We start from the raw sequence: 14,710 nt of genomic DNA, 5'->3' as shown, positions 1-14,710 counted from the left end.
CCTCCCCGCCTCACGTCAGGACAAACACTTCACACGAGTAAAATCAATCCATTTCTCCTGCATTTCCGTATACAGTGCAGAGATGCACCTCTCTTTATTCCAAAATAATTTCATGCTGTTTACACCTATTGCTATGCGATGCATTTCCCATGCAAAACGTATATTGTTCAGCAGGTCACAGTCATACTCCTAAGGAGCGAATTACCTCAAGTGAATCCTTCAATAATGATCGCAAGTCCATTTCTCCTGCATATCAGTATGCAGTACAGAGCCAAAGCTCTTTTATTTCTCAGATCATTTTATGCTGTTTTTTTCACATTGTTTATTAAGATGTACTGTATTTCCCAGCACATTTCTCTGACCACAATAAATAATAAAGTGTGGACAGCTAGTTACTTTACAAATGCAGCTTGCTCTGTCATTATAAAGATGTCACAAGGAGACAAAGAGACCCAAGAGCAGAGGAACAGTTCAAAGAATTTATGTACAATAAATAATAACTTCAACTGGGCTGGTGAAGCGTGGAGAACCCGGCACTGACTGCAGTAAGAAGGTGATGGGTGTGTTTGTCTAAGTGTGTGCGCCATGGCCGCGCAGTGAGCAGATCCGTGAGGAATTCTCAGTTGAAGAATAGTGGGTGCAGAGAACAAGCGCAAAGCAAACTGGAAGGTAACCACACTCTCGACACGTGGGCAGAGAAGGGCAACCAAAACAGCTACATGAGACAGGACCAACTAGGCAGAGAGAGCGAGGTGAGTCCTGCAACACCAAACAACAATCTAGCAAAGAACATGACACAACGAAGGGACTAAATGGGCAGTGCATCAGTGGAGAAACAGGTGCTGCTAGCTCACTAATTAGTGGCATTATTAGCATTCCCAAGGGGGCAATCAGTGTTCCCATGGAAACGCTGATCATGCATGCAGACAGCGCCTGAAACACATGAGGGAGAAAAATAACAAAACAAACAGAACAGACCGACGAACTCACTGGAACCGTGACAAAAGATTTCGTGGTTTTATATTACAAGCTATTATGATGCCATTTACTATAACCTCTTGAGACAGAAAATGTCAATATAGTTTTTGGTATATAAAAGCATTATTAATTTATTATAAAAACAATATTGCATTTGATGTGCTGAATTGTAATGTCATACATTTCTATAGAGCAAGGAGAGCAAATTATCATGGCCAAACTCACTAATATTTGGTATCACTGAAAATCCCAGGGTGTTCTCTAAACATGCTATATCTGCATGTTTTCCCTATATTACAAACCAAACCTGGCTTAGGTGGTTGGGGAAAATAAAATATTGATATATTATTTTCACACACAAAAGTGCGAAGCCCTCCAAAGCTCTCACAGTGGGGGGTGATGTCTTCGAAGGGAATAGGGTATAGGGATGATTACTTCTGAATAGAACGCACCCCATCATTCAGATGAGTAAGAACAGATACAGCAGCGCGAGAAAGAAATGCCTAAACTCTTTGCAGAGTTTGTTGGATGTAGCTTAAAAAAGTGAAAGTAATATATAGTTCCATGAACTACCCTTTAAACATAAGCAATAATGCAGTGTGTATATATGAATTTAGTTTTTTAGTTGTTTTTTTATACACAACGGTATAATCAAATTTGAGTGGTTATGACAGGTATTTTTAATTTATTTGGCGCTGTTACATTTATGATCAATTTTTCATTGTGTACACTGCATTCCAACACTCTACAGATTTATAATTGGAGATCATTTTAATCACATTTTAGCTTTTTAAAAATGTACAGATTCTTCATTCTAGCAATAATATATCAGAAAATTGCATATGGTGATGATGCCACTCTGTAAAATTTAATGTCAGCTACAGATTTTCAACAAAAAATATTTACAAGTTTGGAACCTAAAAATGAAAATAGAATTGCACATCTAACATTTAACTTGTACTATAAAAAAATTGCCTTAGCTATCCATTGTGACCTGCATGATTTACCTCAGTGGGCGTCAAAAAAATATTATTACTATTTTATACTAATACTATTACTAGGTTAACATTAGGTTTATGGAGCAGGGCTCTGCATGGGTTTCACCAAACCCACCCATAGATGCTGTAGGAACCTATTTGTTAAATTCTTCAATATTTAAAGTGTTTGATGAAGTTAAAATATTTCATAATGAATTATTGTCCCTTTAAATATATGCAAGTTTACACATTTATCACACATTTTGTTACATGCTTGTTTGTGTATTCATAATTTACAGCATTTACAAGTCTGTACATCGAGTTTATATTGATATGTATAACAAGCGATAACAAGGTATACTGTCTCTTTAAGAACAGCGCCTGCTCAGTAAATGTGTATCAATTCTTTTTTTTTTTTTTTTAACCACATCTGCCCTATGTGTGATCAGAATTAATCTTACTGTAAATAACAGAAAGAGTATCAAAAATAGACTTAAATCAATGAAAATGGATTGCATGGATCTCAACTTTAAAATATAATTCAATCTAAAAGATAATTGGCCTTGGGGGGCCTTAAAAGAAAATTGGCCCCAGGGCCCTCACTAGTCATAATCTGCCCCTGGATGGCATGAGGGTGGGAAAATTATGAGAGAATTTTCATTTTAACTACTGTGCTGGATCAGGTTTCCTGCAGGTCCTTAAAAAGTCTTAAATTCAGTTTTCCAAAATTTAAGGTCATAAAAAGTCTTAAATGATACAACAAATGTCTTAATTATCATTTAACGAGGTCTTAAATTTGGGGGCGGAATGATGGGAATTGTGATATGACCTAATGTGATTATCAAACTTCAAATGAATACGATTCAATTAAATAAATGCATGCGCTGCATCCTTCAAAGTGAAAACACGGCACTGTTGTATTTTCTTCAAGCACTCGGGGGCTTGTGAGTGTTTTCAGCTGTTGCTAAGCAGTTCGCAATCATTAGGCCATATCAGAAATTTATGACAAGCATTTACAAATGATCATCTGTTGTTGACGATATAATGTTGATGAAATATGCCAATGTTTACTTTTAATTGTTTATATTGTAATATGTTATAAATTATTGTAGGAGTACACATTTTATTTCCCTTATCTGTTTGAGTGAGCAGCTGGATGCAGTGAGGCGTAAACATTTCAAAATAAGAGTCCCCGTTGTATTTCAGCTTTTAAAACGTAAAAGTTCTGCACTATGAATCAAATCTTTTTTTTTCTTTTTCCCCCTGGTTATTGGTATTTTGGTTGCACCATAAACTGCTTCTGGAATTTATTTAAATTTGGACTCTTGTAGCCTCTGTCATCACAGGAAGGAAAGACTAAGAAGATTTCATATAGTCTTCCAATTTTAAAAACTATTGGAAGACTAATTGCCTTTCAACTCATTATCATATCAGCAAAATCCAATATTGTTCAACCTCTAATTTGTATTTATTTATATAATGGTACATAAACCTATTTTAGTGTCATATATGTGGAAAATATATCTTAAGTATTTTAAACTTGCATATAGCCTACCGTTTTACTGATACGCATTGTTAAGGTCATTTGAATGTGTGCCTCTGCCTGTTTAAGTAAGAGCCTGTGATACATGATTTATTGAGATTGTGTGGGTTTGTTTTGGTATGAGGATATGGTATTTATTTTATTTGTTCAGGTCTCGAAAAAGGTCTTAAGGAGTCACGTGACGCCATGCGAGGAGCGGACGTGTAAATGACGAGCTCTGCGCATTTTGCTAGTTTTTAATTATTTTTGTGTTATAATCCGGTGAGATTTGATACACCCTGCTACATATTTGCCCTTTGAAGTCAATATGACAAAGAATTCAAAATCCTCAGGCTTTGGAAATATTAAAAGACACATACATGCTCAAGTTGATATCTCTGACGGGCCTGCGGACCAGGGACTCGGTTTGGACAGTGCGGCGGGAGAAATTCAGCGTCAACTGTCCAACATGTCTGTGATGCTGATGAAAACTGTTACTGACTTAGAAGATCTCACTATAACACTTCGATCGATTACGGCGATAGAAACAAAATTCTCTGAGTTGGTTACAAGATTGTCGGACGTCGAAAAACAGATTGATTATCTGGAGTGTATCGTCTGCTAATGTCTGTAATGTTGTTGCTGGCACTGGCAATGACAAAGACGATGACGAAAGTGTAAAGAACCCAAGTGCAAATTTATTCCAATGTGTAAATCCATAAACCCTAACTACAATCATAAATAAAACACGAACATGACCTTGACTTGACAATAACTTGGCTTGACATAAACTTGAACTAACCAACAAAGTTACAACAACAAATGTCAATACCTGACAATGGACAAAGGAAAACATGAGGCTTAAATACATGAACATGGGAGAACACATGACAAGGATAACCAATAAACACAAAGAACTCTAAATAAGATAAGACAATCAACCAATGAAAACAAGACACATGAACATGGAGGGAAACATAAAATCACATGACAAGGGAATCACATGACATGAAACAGGAACTAGAATTTCAAACTAAAAGACATGAAAAACATGAACCAACAAAATACACATGACATATCCCCCCCACTAAGGGGTGGCTCCTGACACCCCAACATATGAACAAAACACATTAAACATGGCATAAACCCAAAGTTCTGTAGGGAGTTTTGGGGGGGGGGGGGGGTGTGTTGAAGCATGGCTAGGCAAGACATGGTGTGGGGCATGGCCTGGCAGAGTCAATGGAAAATGGGGTCAATGTGAAATGCAATCATTGATCGTGCAATGTGGTCAATGTGAAGTTAAATGTTTGTTTGACCTGTCAAGCGTTAAACTTGCTCTCGTCTAGTTGGAGTTCTCTTGTGTGTCTGTTGGTTGCCTGTCTCTGCCCGCGTATCGGGAAGTGTGGTTACCTTCCAGTTCGCATTCGCCTGTCTTCACCGCTCAGTATCGTTGGTGGAGGATTCCTCGTCTCTGCATGCATGTCTGGGGAATCCATTGCCTGGGCTTTGTTTTTCACTACACCAGCTTCAACGGGTACATCCTACGGATTTGCTCGTGACTTCCACAGTGCATGCACTCATCCTACGAACACACTCCTCCCTTATCCCACTGCGCGGCTACCGATCCCATACTCTTCTCGCCACTGCAGCTGGTGCCGGGTTCACCTGCCATTACCTTTGCTTGAACATTTCTTTTGCTAATAAACTCATTGACTGTTTTCCTCTGTGTTTGGGTCCCTTTGTCTCACCCTCACCTCAGACAGAATAAACTAGCCATACATGGACCCAGCAGAGGAATCAACTCTTTGCTCCACCCTCTCGCAGCAAGGAGCCCTGCTGAGGCGGCACCAGGATCAGATCTCCGCATTGAGCCATGTATTGGAGATGATGGCATCGCAGCTAGCAGAACTCACCGTGGTGGTTCAACAACTCCGACCCTTGGCACCAGAGACGCGCATCCTCCCACCAGCTCCGTTCTCAGGTGAGGGATCCTGTAGCGCCTTTCTGTCCCAATGTGCTCTGTTCTTCAATTCGCAGCCCTCTACTTTCCCGTCGGAGAGAATGAAGGTGGCTTACATCCTCCTGCACCTCACCGGAGAGGCTGTTGAGTAGGGAACTGCCATGTGGGACAATGAACGGCCTTGTTGCACCTCAGAGTCAGCCAGCACCTGAAGCCTTGGCCATCCCAGTGCCAGCATCCTCGGTCATGACGGCCACTCCCACAGCAGTGCTCCTGGCCACCAGGAAGAGGAGGAGAAGGGCTCCTGTTCCCCAGATGCTGCCAGCGCTCCCGGCTAGAGAGGCTGTTCCCCAGTTGCTGCCAGCGCTCCCAGCCATGGAGGTCGTTCCCTTGCCACTGCCAGCGCTCACAGTCACGGAGACTGTTCCCCTGCCAATGCCAGTGCCCACGACCACAGAGTTTGCTCCCCTGTAACTGCCTGTATTCACAGCCACAAAGGCTGTTCCCCTGCCCCAGCCACTGCCCATGACCACAGAGTATGTTCCCCTGTCCCTACCTGTGTTCACAGCCACGAAGGCTGTTCCCCTGCCACTGCCCATGACCACGGAGGTCGTTCCCCTGTCCCTGCATGTGTTCTCATCGGAGGAAGCTGTTCCCCAGTCACTGCATGTGTTCAAATCGGAGGAAGCTGTTCCCCAGTCACTGCATGTGTTCACATCGGAGTAAGCTGTTCCCCAGTCACTGCCGGTGCTCACAGCCATGGAGGCTGTTCCCCTGTCACTGCCAGTTCTCACAGCCACGGAAGCGGTTCTCCTGTCACTGCAATTTCTCACAGCCACGCCCTTGTCACTACCAGAGCTCACGGCCACGGAAGCCGTTCCCCAGTTGCAGCTGCCAGTGCTCAAGGCCACAAAGACCATTCCCCTGCCGCTATCAGCGTCCACGCCTGAGCTGTCCATGGCTTCGCCCCATGAGCCACTCTCCCCTGAACCCTGTCCAGCAGTTGCCACCCAGTTCTCTGCCACCTGCCCAGAGGCCACCGCCCAGTCCTGTGTCGCCTCTACCTTGAGGCCTCATCCCAGGCCGCCAGACCCTGCCCCTTTCCTTAAACTCCCTACATGGTTTGCCTCCATTCCCTCCCTTTATATGGTGTTTCCTGTTCTTTAAGTGTTCATGTTGTTTGTCTTTTTTTTCTTTTGTTTGATGTTCCCGTTTGGATTTACCACCGTGTGCCCTGCGGTGATGTCTCCTTATGTGTTTCAGGTGCCGCTGGCACACATTTGTTTCCCTGCCTATTTAAATCCCCTTGTGTGTCATGTCCGACATTGGATCGTTCAATGTGGTCAATGTGATGTTTAATGTTAGTTTGACCTGTCAAGTGTTAACCTTGCTCTCGTCTAGCTGGAGTTCTCTCGTGTGTCTGTTGGTTTCCTGTCTCTGCCCGCATATCGGAAAGTGTGGTTACCTTCCAGTTCACCACCCAGTATCGTTGGAGGAGGATTCCTCATCCCTGCCCGTGTGTCAAGGGAAACCATTGCCTGGGTTTTGCTTCGCACCACACCAGCTTCAACGGACACATCCTATGGATTTGCTCCTGACTTCCACAGCGCACACATTCATCCTACAAGCACACTCCTCCCTTAGTCCACTACGCGGCTACCGCTCCCAGACTCTTTTCGCACTGCAGCTGGTGCTGGGTTCGCCTGCCATTACCTTTGCTTGATCATTTCTGTTGATAATAAACTCATTGACTGTCTTCCTCTGTGTTTTGGTCACCCTCACCTCAAGTGTTACTCAGTCACAGTCTGCAACGAGTGGTTCTCCCTCAATATCTTTAAATACGCAACCCATGCTGATAAGCGACAGAAAAACAACTCAATAAGACATAACTATTCATGACCTACTTCTTATAACTCTACTATACACTATGCATCTCAGCCAGGGTGACCAATTTAAATTCCAAAAATTATAACATATTATTGAGCCTAACTAACTTACTCGTGTCTCATTAAAATATAAAATGAATCATTTTAATAAATATATCGTATTATTCTATTAATTTTTGGTAGGGATTCAAGTAGAGATTCATGGGGAGTTGCACATGCATCTGACATAATTATTCAGTTCAAACACGGTAGACAGTCTCATCCTTTAGCAGCTACCAAAATTCTCTGCCACTCTGAACTCTTTTCTACTGCGATAGGCAAGGCAAGTTTATTTGTTTAGCACATTTCATACACAATGGCAATTCAAAGTGCTTTACATATAAATGATAAAGAAAATACAAGATAAATTAAGAACAAGAAATAAGAATAAAAAGAAATAAATAAATTTAAAAAATAAGTAAAAAATTATTAAAATGAATAAAAAAGAAAAAGAATACAGAAATAAAATTATGCAGTGCAATCATTAAGTGCAGCACAGTGCTCAATCAGTAAATGCACAGTTAAACAGGTGTGTTTTCAGTCTGTATTTGAATGTGGCTACTGTTGGAGTATATCTGACCTATTCTGGAAGCAGGTTCCAGCTGCGGGTGGCATAATAGCTAAACGCTGTCTCACCTTGTTTTGAGTGAACCCTCTGTATGTCTAACTGACTTGATCCGAATGATCTGAGAGGTCGGTTAAGTTTATATTCAACAATCACATCTGAAACGTATTTATGTCCTAGCCTATTGAGCGATTTATAACAGGGCTCCAGACTGCAACTACAACGGTCGCAAATGCAACCAAAAATAATTGATTGCGACAATAATTTAACATCTAGTCGCCACTGGCGACAGTCGGGTTGTGTGCGTTCATATGCGGTTTCGTCAGGTATCATCTTGTGAGTTACTGAATACATCTTTAGAGCGCACACTAGTGTGTCTCGCGCCACTTTTCACCTATTCTGTTGTGATGACGAGCTCGCTGCTCCGCACATAACAAACCCAGCGTGAGAGTCGTGACCAAATGACTCTTTTGAATCAGATCTTTTTCATGAATCACCCGGAAAGAACTGATGGTTTGAAATCAGGAGCTCGGGTTAGCAGTTTGAATCAGATTCACTTTCTCAGTGAATCAGCCATCAGTGTCCTCACATCTGGGTGTGCAGACATTTCAAAATAAGAATCCCAAGTGTATTTCTGGCTTCTTTATAATTAAAAGGCGTAAAAGTCCCCACTTTTTTTCCTCCTCCTGTTAATTATTGATTGGGATTGGAGTAGCACAATAAACGGCATCTGGGATTTCATTCAATTTGCACTCTTGTAGTCTCTGTGTCTAGTCCATCCGGTAACAGTAAAGAAAGATTAAGGCAATTAAAAAAAAATAAAAAATAAATAAAATATATATATATATATATATAATATATATATTTTTTTTTACATTTTATATACACACACAGTACTGTGCAAAAAAGTTTTAGGCACTTGCATAATGAGGTTGTCTTCAACAATAATGTCATAAACAGTTTTCAAATATCAATTAACGTCATAAAAAGTCCAGTCAACATAAAAAAGAGCTAATCAATATTTGGTGTGATAACCTTTGCCTTTAATAAAGCACCAGTTCTCCTAGGTTCACCTGGACACAGTTTTTCTTGGTTGTTGGCAGATAGGATGTTCCAAGCTTCTTGGAGAATTGCCACATCTATATGGCTGTCTCAGTTGTTTCTGTCTCTTCATGTAATCCCAGACTGACTCAATGATGTTGAGATCCGGGCTCTGTGTAGGACTTCTTGTTCTTCTTCAATTCAGTTCTATTTGCAAAGGCAATGTTGAAATCTAAAATGGATATTTCCTACTGATAAACTAAAGGCAGAATATATAAAATAACCATTTTAAGACACGTTTTTGTGAAAAATATAATGTGCCTAAGACTTCTGCACAGTACTGTATATTTATATATACATATATACACATGAGATCAAGCTTTTGACACTTTGGACAATTGAGGGACTTGTACACAACTATTACACAAGGTGCAAACATTCAATGATGCTCAAGAAGACAACAAACTACTATATGCATACTATATGTAATTATCTGTAATGTAGATTCTGAAGGGCAGTACTAAATAAAAAAAATCTTCTCTCTCTTATATTTTTAATTCTCATAATAAATTATGAAAGGGAAGTGAACATTTGAGACAAAGGGGAATGCAAACTTATCTTCTCAACAATATATTCTGTTTATTAAACCTCAGATTAATGGGTTATCAGCTGTCTTCCTTCGGCTTTCTATCTTGTTTCTGAACAGCAATCTAAATCGAGCAATTCTGTGATTTGGCGACTAAAAACAGCCATTTGGCTCCTTAATGTTTCAGTTTAGGAGCCAATGGCTCCATAGTCATTTTTTTAGTCTGGAGCCCTGTATAAACAAGTACTTTAAAATAAATTCTAAATGTAACTGGAAGCCAGTGTAAAGACCTGAGGACTAGAGTAATATGCTCAGATTTTTTGGTTCAGGTGAGAATCCTGGCAGCAGAATTCTGAATGAGCTACAGGTGTTTAATGGTCTTTTTGGGAAGGCCGGTGAGGAGTCCATTGCAGTAGTCCACCCTACTGGTGATGAATGCATGAACAAGATTCTCTAAGTCTTGACTGGATACAAAACATCTAATTATGGCTATATTTTTGAGATGATAGTAGGCTGATTTAGTTATTGCTTTGATGTGACTACTGAAACTAAGGTCTGACTCCAAAATTACACCAAGATTTCTTCCTTGATTTTTTGTCTTTAGCCATAGTTGCCTATGTTCACATAGTAACCCTCCCTTCTACATATGACCTGAATCAGCCGAGGAATACCGTCATCTTTCCCCGCATAAATGTTTGTGGCAGCGGGGGCGTGGTCAAGCGTCCATCCGGAGTGAAAGCAGTCAGGGTGCTTGCACCTGAGCTTGATTATGTTTAACACCTGTTTCTAATTCCAGTGAGCATGGGGAGAGTGGCATATAAGCAGCCACGCCATCAGCAGAAAGAGAGAGAGAGAGAGAGTCTGGCACAAGGAAGGCAACGGTGCTCCTGAAGCTGCTATGTTTAATCTGTAATGTTTGTGAAGCTGATGTGTTTAAGTTACTAGTGCCTGTGAAGCTGACGAGTTTGTGAAGTTGTAAAGCATTGAAGTGGCCGATTAAAAGTCCTACCTGAGCCTGGAAAAACCTGCTTCCCTGTGTTCTCCTTCCCTTCTGTTTGTGAGCTGTGTTACAATGTTATTAATGCATTAGAGCTGCAGAGAGCCAATGCAGTGAGAGAGTGAGAATGGAGCAGAGACAACATAGCGAGTTACAGCAGAGAAACTATTTGAAGCGTTGGGCATCTCCAGAACAAATGCTCAGCTGAATCAGGTAAACTATGTATGTGATGTTTGTGGTCAAGTATATATTTGGTGCCCTGTTGATTTGTTAGAGAAACCCAAGAGAAAGTAGGTAATAGTGTGATAAATATTTTATCAATCTATTATTATAACGGTGACAATGATTAGCTGTATTGGGGGGGGGGGGTTTGGGGGGCGTGGTGTCGTTGCAAGTGGACCCCCCAAGAGCTCTGACTCAATTCAAACACTGCCAAACACTGAAGTATAATGAATTATAATTATAAGCACATTCAAGTAATTCTGCATGCTACATTATCATTCTGACCTCTTTAAAGTATTCAAAGGAATAGTTCAGCAAAAAATGAAAATTCTCTCATCATTTACTCACCCTCATGACATCCCAGATGTGTATAACTTTCTTTCCTCTGCTGAACACAAACAAAGATTTTTAGAAGAATATCTCAGCTCTGCAGGTCCATACAATGCATGTCATCAGGGTTCAAAACTTGAAAAAATGAAGCTCCAAAAAACAAATAAAGGCAGCATAAAAGTAATCCATACAACCCATATCCATATGAACCACGATCCATATGGACCTACAGAGCTGATATATTTAAAAAAAAATCTTCGTTTGTATTATGCAGAAAAAAAAAAGGTCACACACATCTGGGATGGCACAACAGTGAGTAAATGATGAGAGAATTTTCATTTTTGGGTGAACTATTCCTTTAAGCTGGAATGGTTTGCAGACTGTCATAATGTCAGCAGTAGGGCATTTACAGTATATCTGCATAGCTGTCAATGTGTAGAGTACTACAAATCTTCAAGGCATCTATCTGCTGCCATCTTCTGGGTGTTTAGATAAACTGCAATTCATCCAGATTTTTCAACCCATTTCTACAATTCTTCAAAATTACAAAGGTCAATTTAGTTACCTGATATTTTAGCGTTAAATATTACAAGTTACAAGTTATTTCATTTTTATTATACAGCTCTGATCTCATTTAATTGGGTAAGATTTAAATCTTCAAAACAGTTGGTTAAGATTACTATCAAATTGGTAAATGCATTAGTTATCATGGATAAACAATTAACAATATATTTGTTACAGCATTTATTAATCTTTGTTAATGTTAGTTAATAAAAATACTATTGTTCATTGTTAGTTCATAGTGCATTAATGAATGTTAACTAATACAACTTGATTTAAAAAATTTATATGTTGAAATGAACATATACCGTCCCGTCGCTCTTAGGTATCAGAACCACCGGGCTGACCCAATCGCTGTGTGACTCTTCTATTACGCCCATTTCGAGCATTGACTCTAATTCTTCCTAAACTACCTTTTTTTGTGTTCAGTAAGGCGATGGGGTGGCTACGAACCACCACCCCCGGGGTGGACTCGATGTGGTGCTCTATGAGGTTCGTGCGACTGGGGAGAGGCGAGAACACGTCTGCGAATTCCGCTTACAACCTCTGTGAGCTGTGACAGTGAGAGGTGGTCTCCACACGGGACCGGAGTGAACTGATTAGGTTTGAGCGTCACCTATGGCCAAGCTCTGCCCTCCCAGGAACTACTGTCGCCAAGGCCACAGGGACCGCCTCCCTCCAAGCTTTTAGGAGATTGAGGTGGTAAACTTGACGTGCCCCGCCCCTATCCGTTCGCTTAACCTCATAATCGAGATCTCTAACTCACCGTGTGACCACAAAGGGCCCTTACCATTTGGCGAGTAATTTATAGCTTGATGTGGGCAGCAATACAAGCACTTTAACTCCCGGTGCGAATTCCCATAGTCGAGTGCCCCTGTCATGCAGCTGGCTTTGACGTTCCTGAGCTTGGAGCAATTTCCCCTGTGTTAATTGATCCAAAGTGTGGAGTTTTGCTCTAAGATCAAGAACGTACTGAACTGAACGTATCTTTGCTTTTACTGTTTAAAGATCCCTCCTCCCAAGTTTCCCGTTTGACGTCGAGCACGCTGTGTGGCCGATGCCCATATAGCAGCTCAAATGGGGAAAACCCTGTGGAGGCTTGTGGGACCTCTCGCACTGCAAATAACAGGGGCTCAAGCCACTTATCCCAATTTCTAGCATCCTCGTGTACGAATTTACAGATTATGATTTTCAGGGTTTTATTAAATCGTTCCACCAACCCATCCATTTGTGGGTGGTAAACACTGGTGCAAATCGATTTAAGACCTAATAATTTGTACAGTTTGCATAGTGTTTGTGACATAAATGTAGTGCCTTGATCAGTGAGGATTTCTTTTGGAATCCCCACTTGGGAGATTATTCTGAAGAGTGCCTCCGCAACACTACGTGCTGAGATGTTGCGCAGCATGTATCGCGTTGCACAGTCCATAGAACTAATGCAAAGCTATGTCTGCGTGTGGTCCGTTCTAATGGCCCAATGAGGTCCATACCAATTCTTTCATTGACCCTCATCAATCATGGCTTCCTAATAATCCCCATCCATTAATTGGCTCTATCATTACACTCTCTCCTCTCCACCAATAGCTGGTGTGTGGTGAGCGTACTGGCACACTTTGGCTGCCGTCGCATCATCCAGGTGGATGCTGCACACTGGTGGTGGTTGAGGAGAGTCTCCTGTTTACTTTGTAAAGCGCTTTGAGTGTAGTATCAGAAAAACGCTATATAAATGTAATGTTCATTCATTCATTCATTTCGAAGGGGACCTCAGTTAACGGTAGAGAGCGCAATGGCGTTTTTGGGGTGGCCAGTGGATTCACTAACTGACATTCACGGCACACCGCACACCACCTGCGAACATCCTCGTGAATGCCCGTCCAAAAAAACTGGGACATTATTCAGTTGTGTTTTTTCCTGTCCTAAACGGCCGGCCATTGGATTATGGTGAGCTGCCTGGAAGAGAGCTTCCCAACGGCTCTTCAGTACTAATAACTGGGTTGTATTCTCTTTTGTTTGAGTGTCCTGCATCACTCGATACAACCGATCTTTAATAACTGAAAAATATGGGTATGTGAGCGCAACGTTAGGCTGGAGCTGTTGACCATCGATTATTCTCACTTGGTCAAATGAGTGTTTGAGGGACTCATCACGTGACTGCTCTAAAGGGAAATCCCCTTCAGGGAATTCCCTGAGGGTGGGGAACTCCTCCCTTGCGTCATCTTGATGCAAAGCAGACGTAGACAGCCTTGACACCACCTCTCCAGCCATCGCATGTCACACACTGAGACATTATTTCACAGGACTCATCCGCACAAATTTCCCTCAAAAAATTCTTAAAATTAGGCCAATTCATCCCCAAAATCAGCGGATGGGTGAGGCGGAAATTAACCATGGCCTCGACTCTGAATAGTATCTCAGTGGTAACCACCGGATACGTGTGAATATCCCCGTGCACACACCACACCTTCACCCATTTATTTGTGCCCAATAGCGTTGGTGGATGGATGTTTGGGAACAGCCCGAATCCACCAAAGCTTGATATGTATCCTCCTGGGTACTCACTGGTATCTGATATGCCCCAGCTAGATCGGGGGCGGCCTGTGGAGCGTCGGGGACCCGGACCAGAGTGCCCACCTCCAATACTGGACACCGGTCATGGAAGTGCCTTGGCTCCCCGCAGCTCCAACAGACCGGCCCAGGTTTCCCTACCACACCCGTGGGACTGGGCTCGCCAAACTGGGAGGGATAGCAGAGAGAGCAAGGGTTAGCAGGGGGAAGAGATTTGGGCATGGTACTGCCCTGTCTCCTGGGGGCAGGGATGGGATGGAAAGATGATGGGCAGGGGCGGGGTTTTGGGGAAGGAGAGAGAGAGACAGTGAAAGAGAATGCTGTCATGTAGTCCTCTGCCAACTGGACCGCATCCTCTGGCAACGCTGGACGGTGACACTGGACCCACTCGGCCACATGCCACGAGGAAGCTGGGAGATGAACTGCTCCAGTGACACCAGATCTACGATGTCCTGGGAGCCGTGGGTCCACTCAGCCAGCA

At 42.1% G+C, this 14,710-nt stretch overlaps 2 protein-coding genes across 5 annotated transcripts in view; both read right to left on the bottom strand.

The window, feature by feature from the left end:
* LOC127427157 (U6 snRNA-associated Sm-like protein LSm5) overlaps positions 1–9,176 on the bottom strand; it is a 298,822-nt gene extending 289,646 nt beyond the window's left edge. Inside the window, exon 1 of the mRNA XM_051674592.1 lies at positions 9,001–9,176. The gene's annotated coding sequence lies outside the window, so the exon portion shown is untranslated. The remainder of the gene's footprint in view (positions 1–9,000) is intronic.
* Positions 1–14,710, bottom strand: part of p4ha1a (prolyl 4-hydroxylase, alpha polypeptide I a) — a 117,010-nt gene that overhangs the window by 87,226 nt on the left and 15,074 nt on the right. The gene's annotated exons all lie outside the window — the stretch shown is intronic.

Source organism: Myxocyprinus asiaticus, chromosome 36, assembly GCF_019703515.2.
Source record: "Myxocyprinus asiaticus isolate MX2 ecotype Aquarium Trade chromosome 36, UBuf_Myxa_2, whole genome shotgun sequence".
Lineage (NCBI taxonomy): Eukaryota > Metazoa > Chordata > Actinopteri > Cypriniformes > Catostomidae > Myxocyprinus > Myxocyprinus asiaticus.
This window is presented reverse-complemented; position numbering and strand designations above follow the sequence as displayed.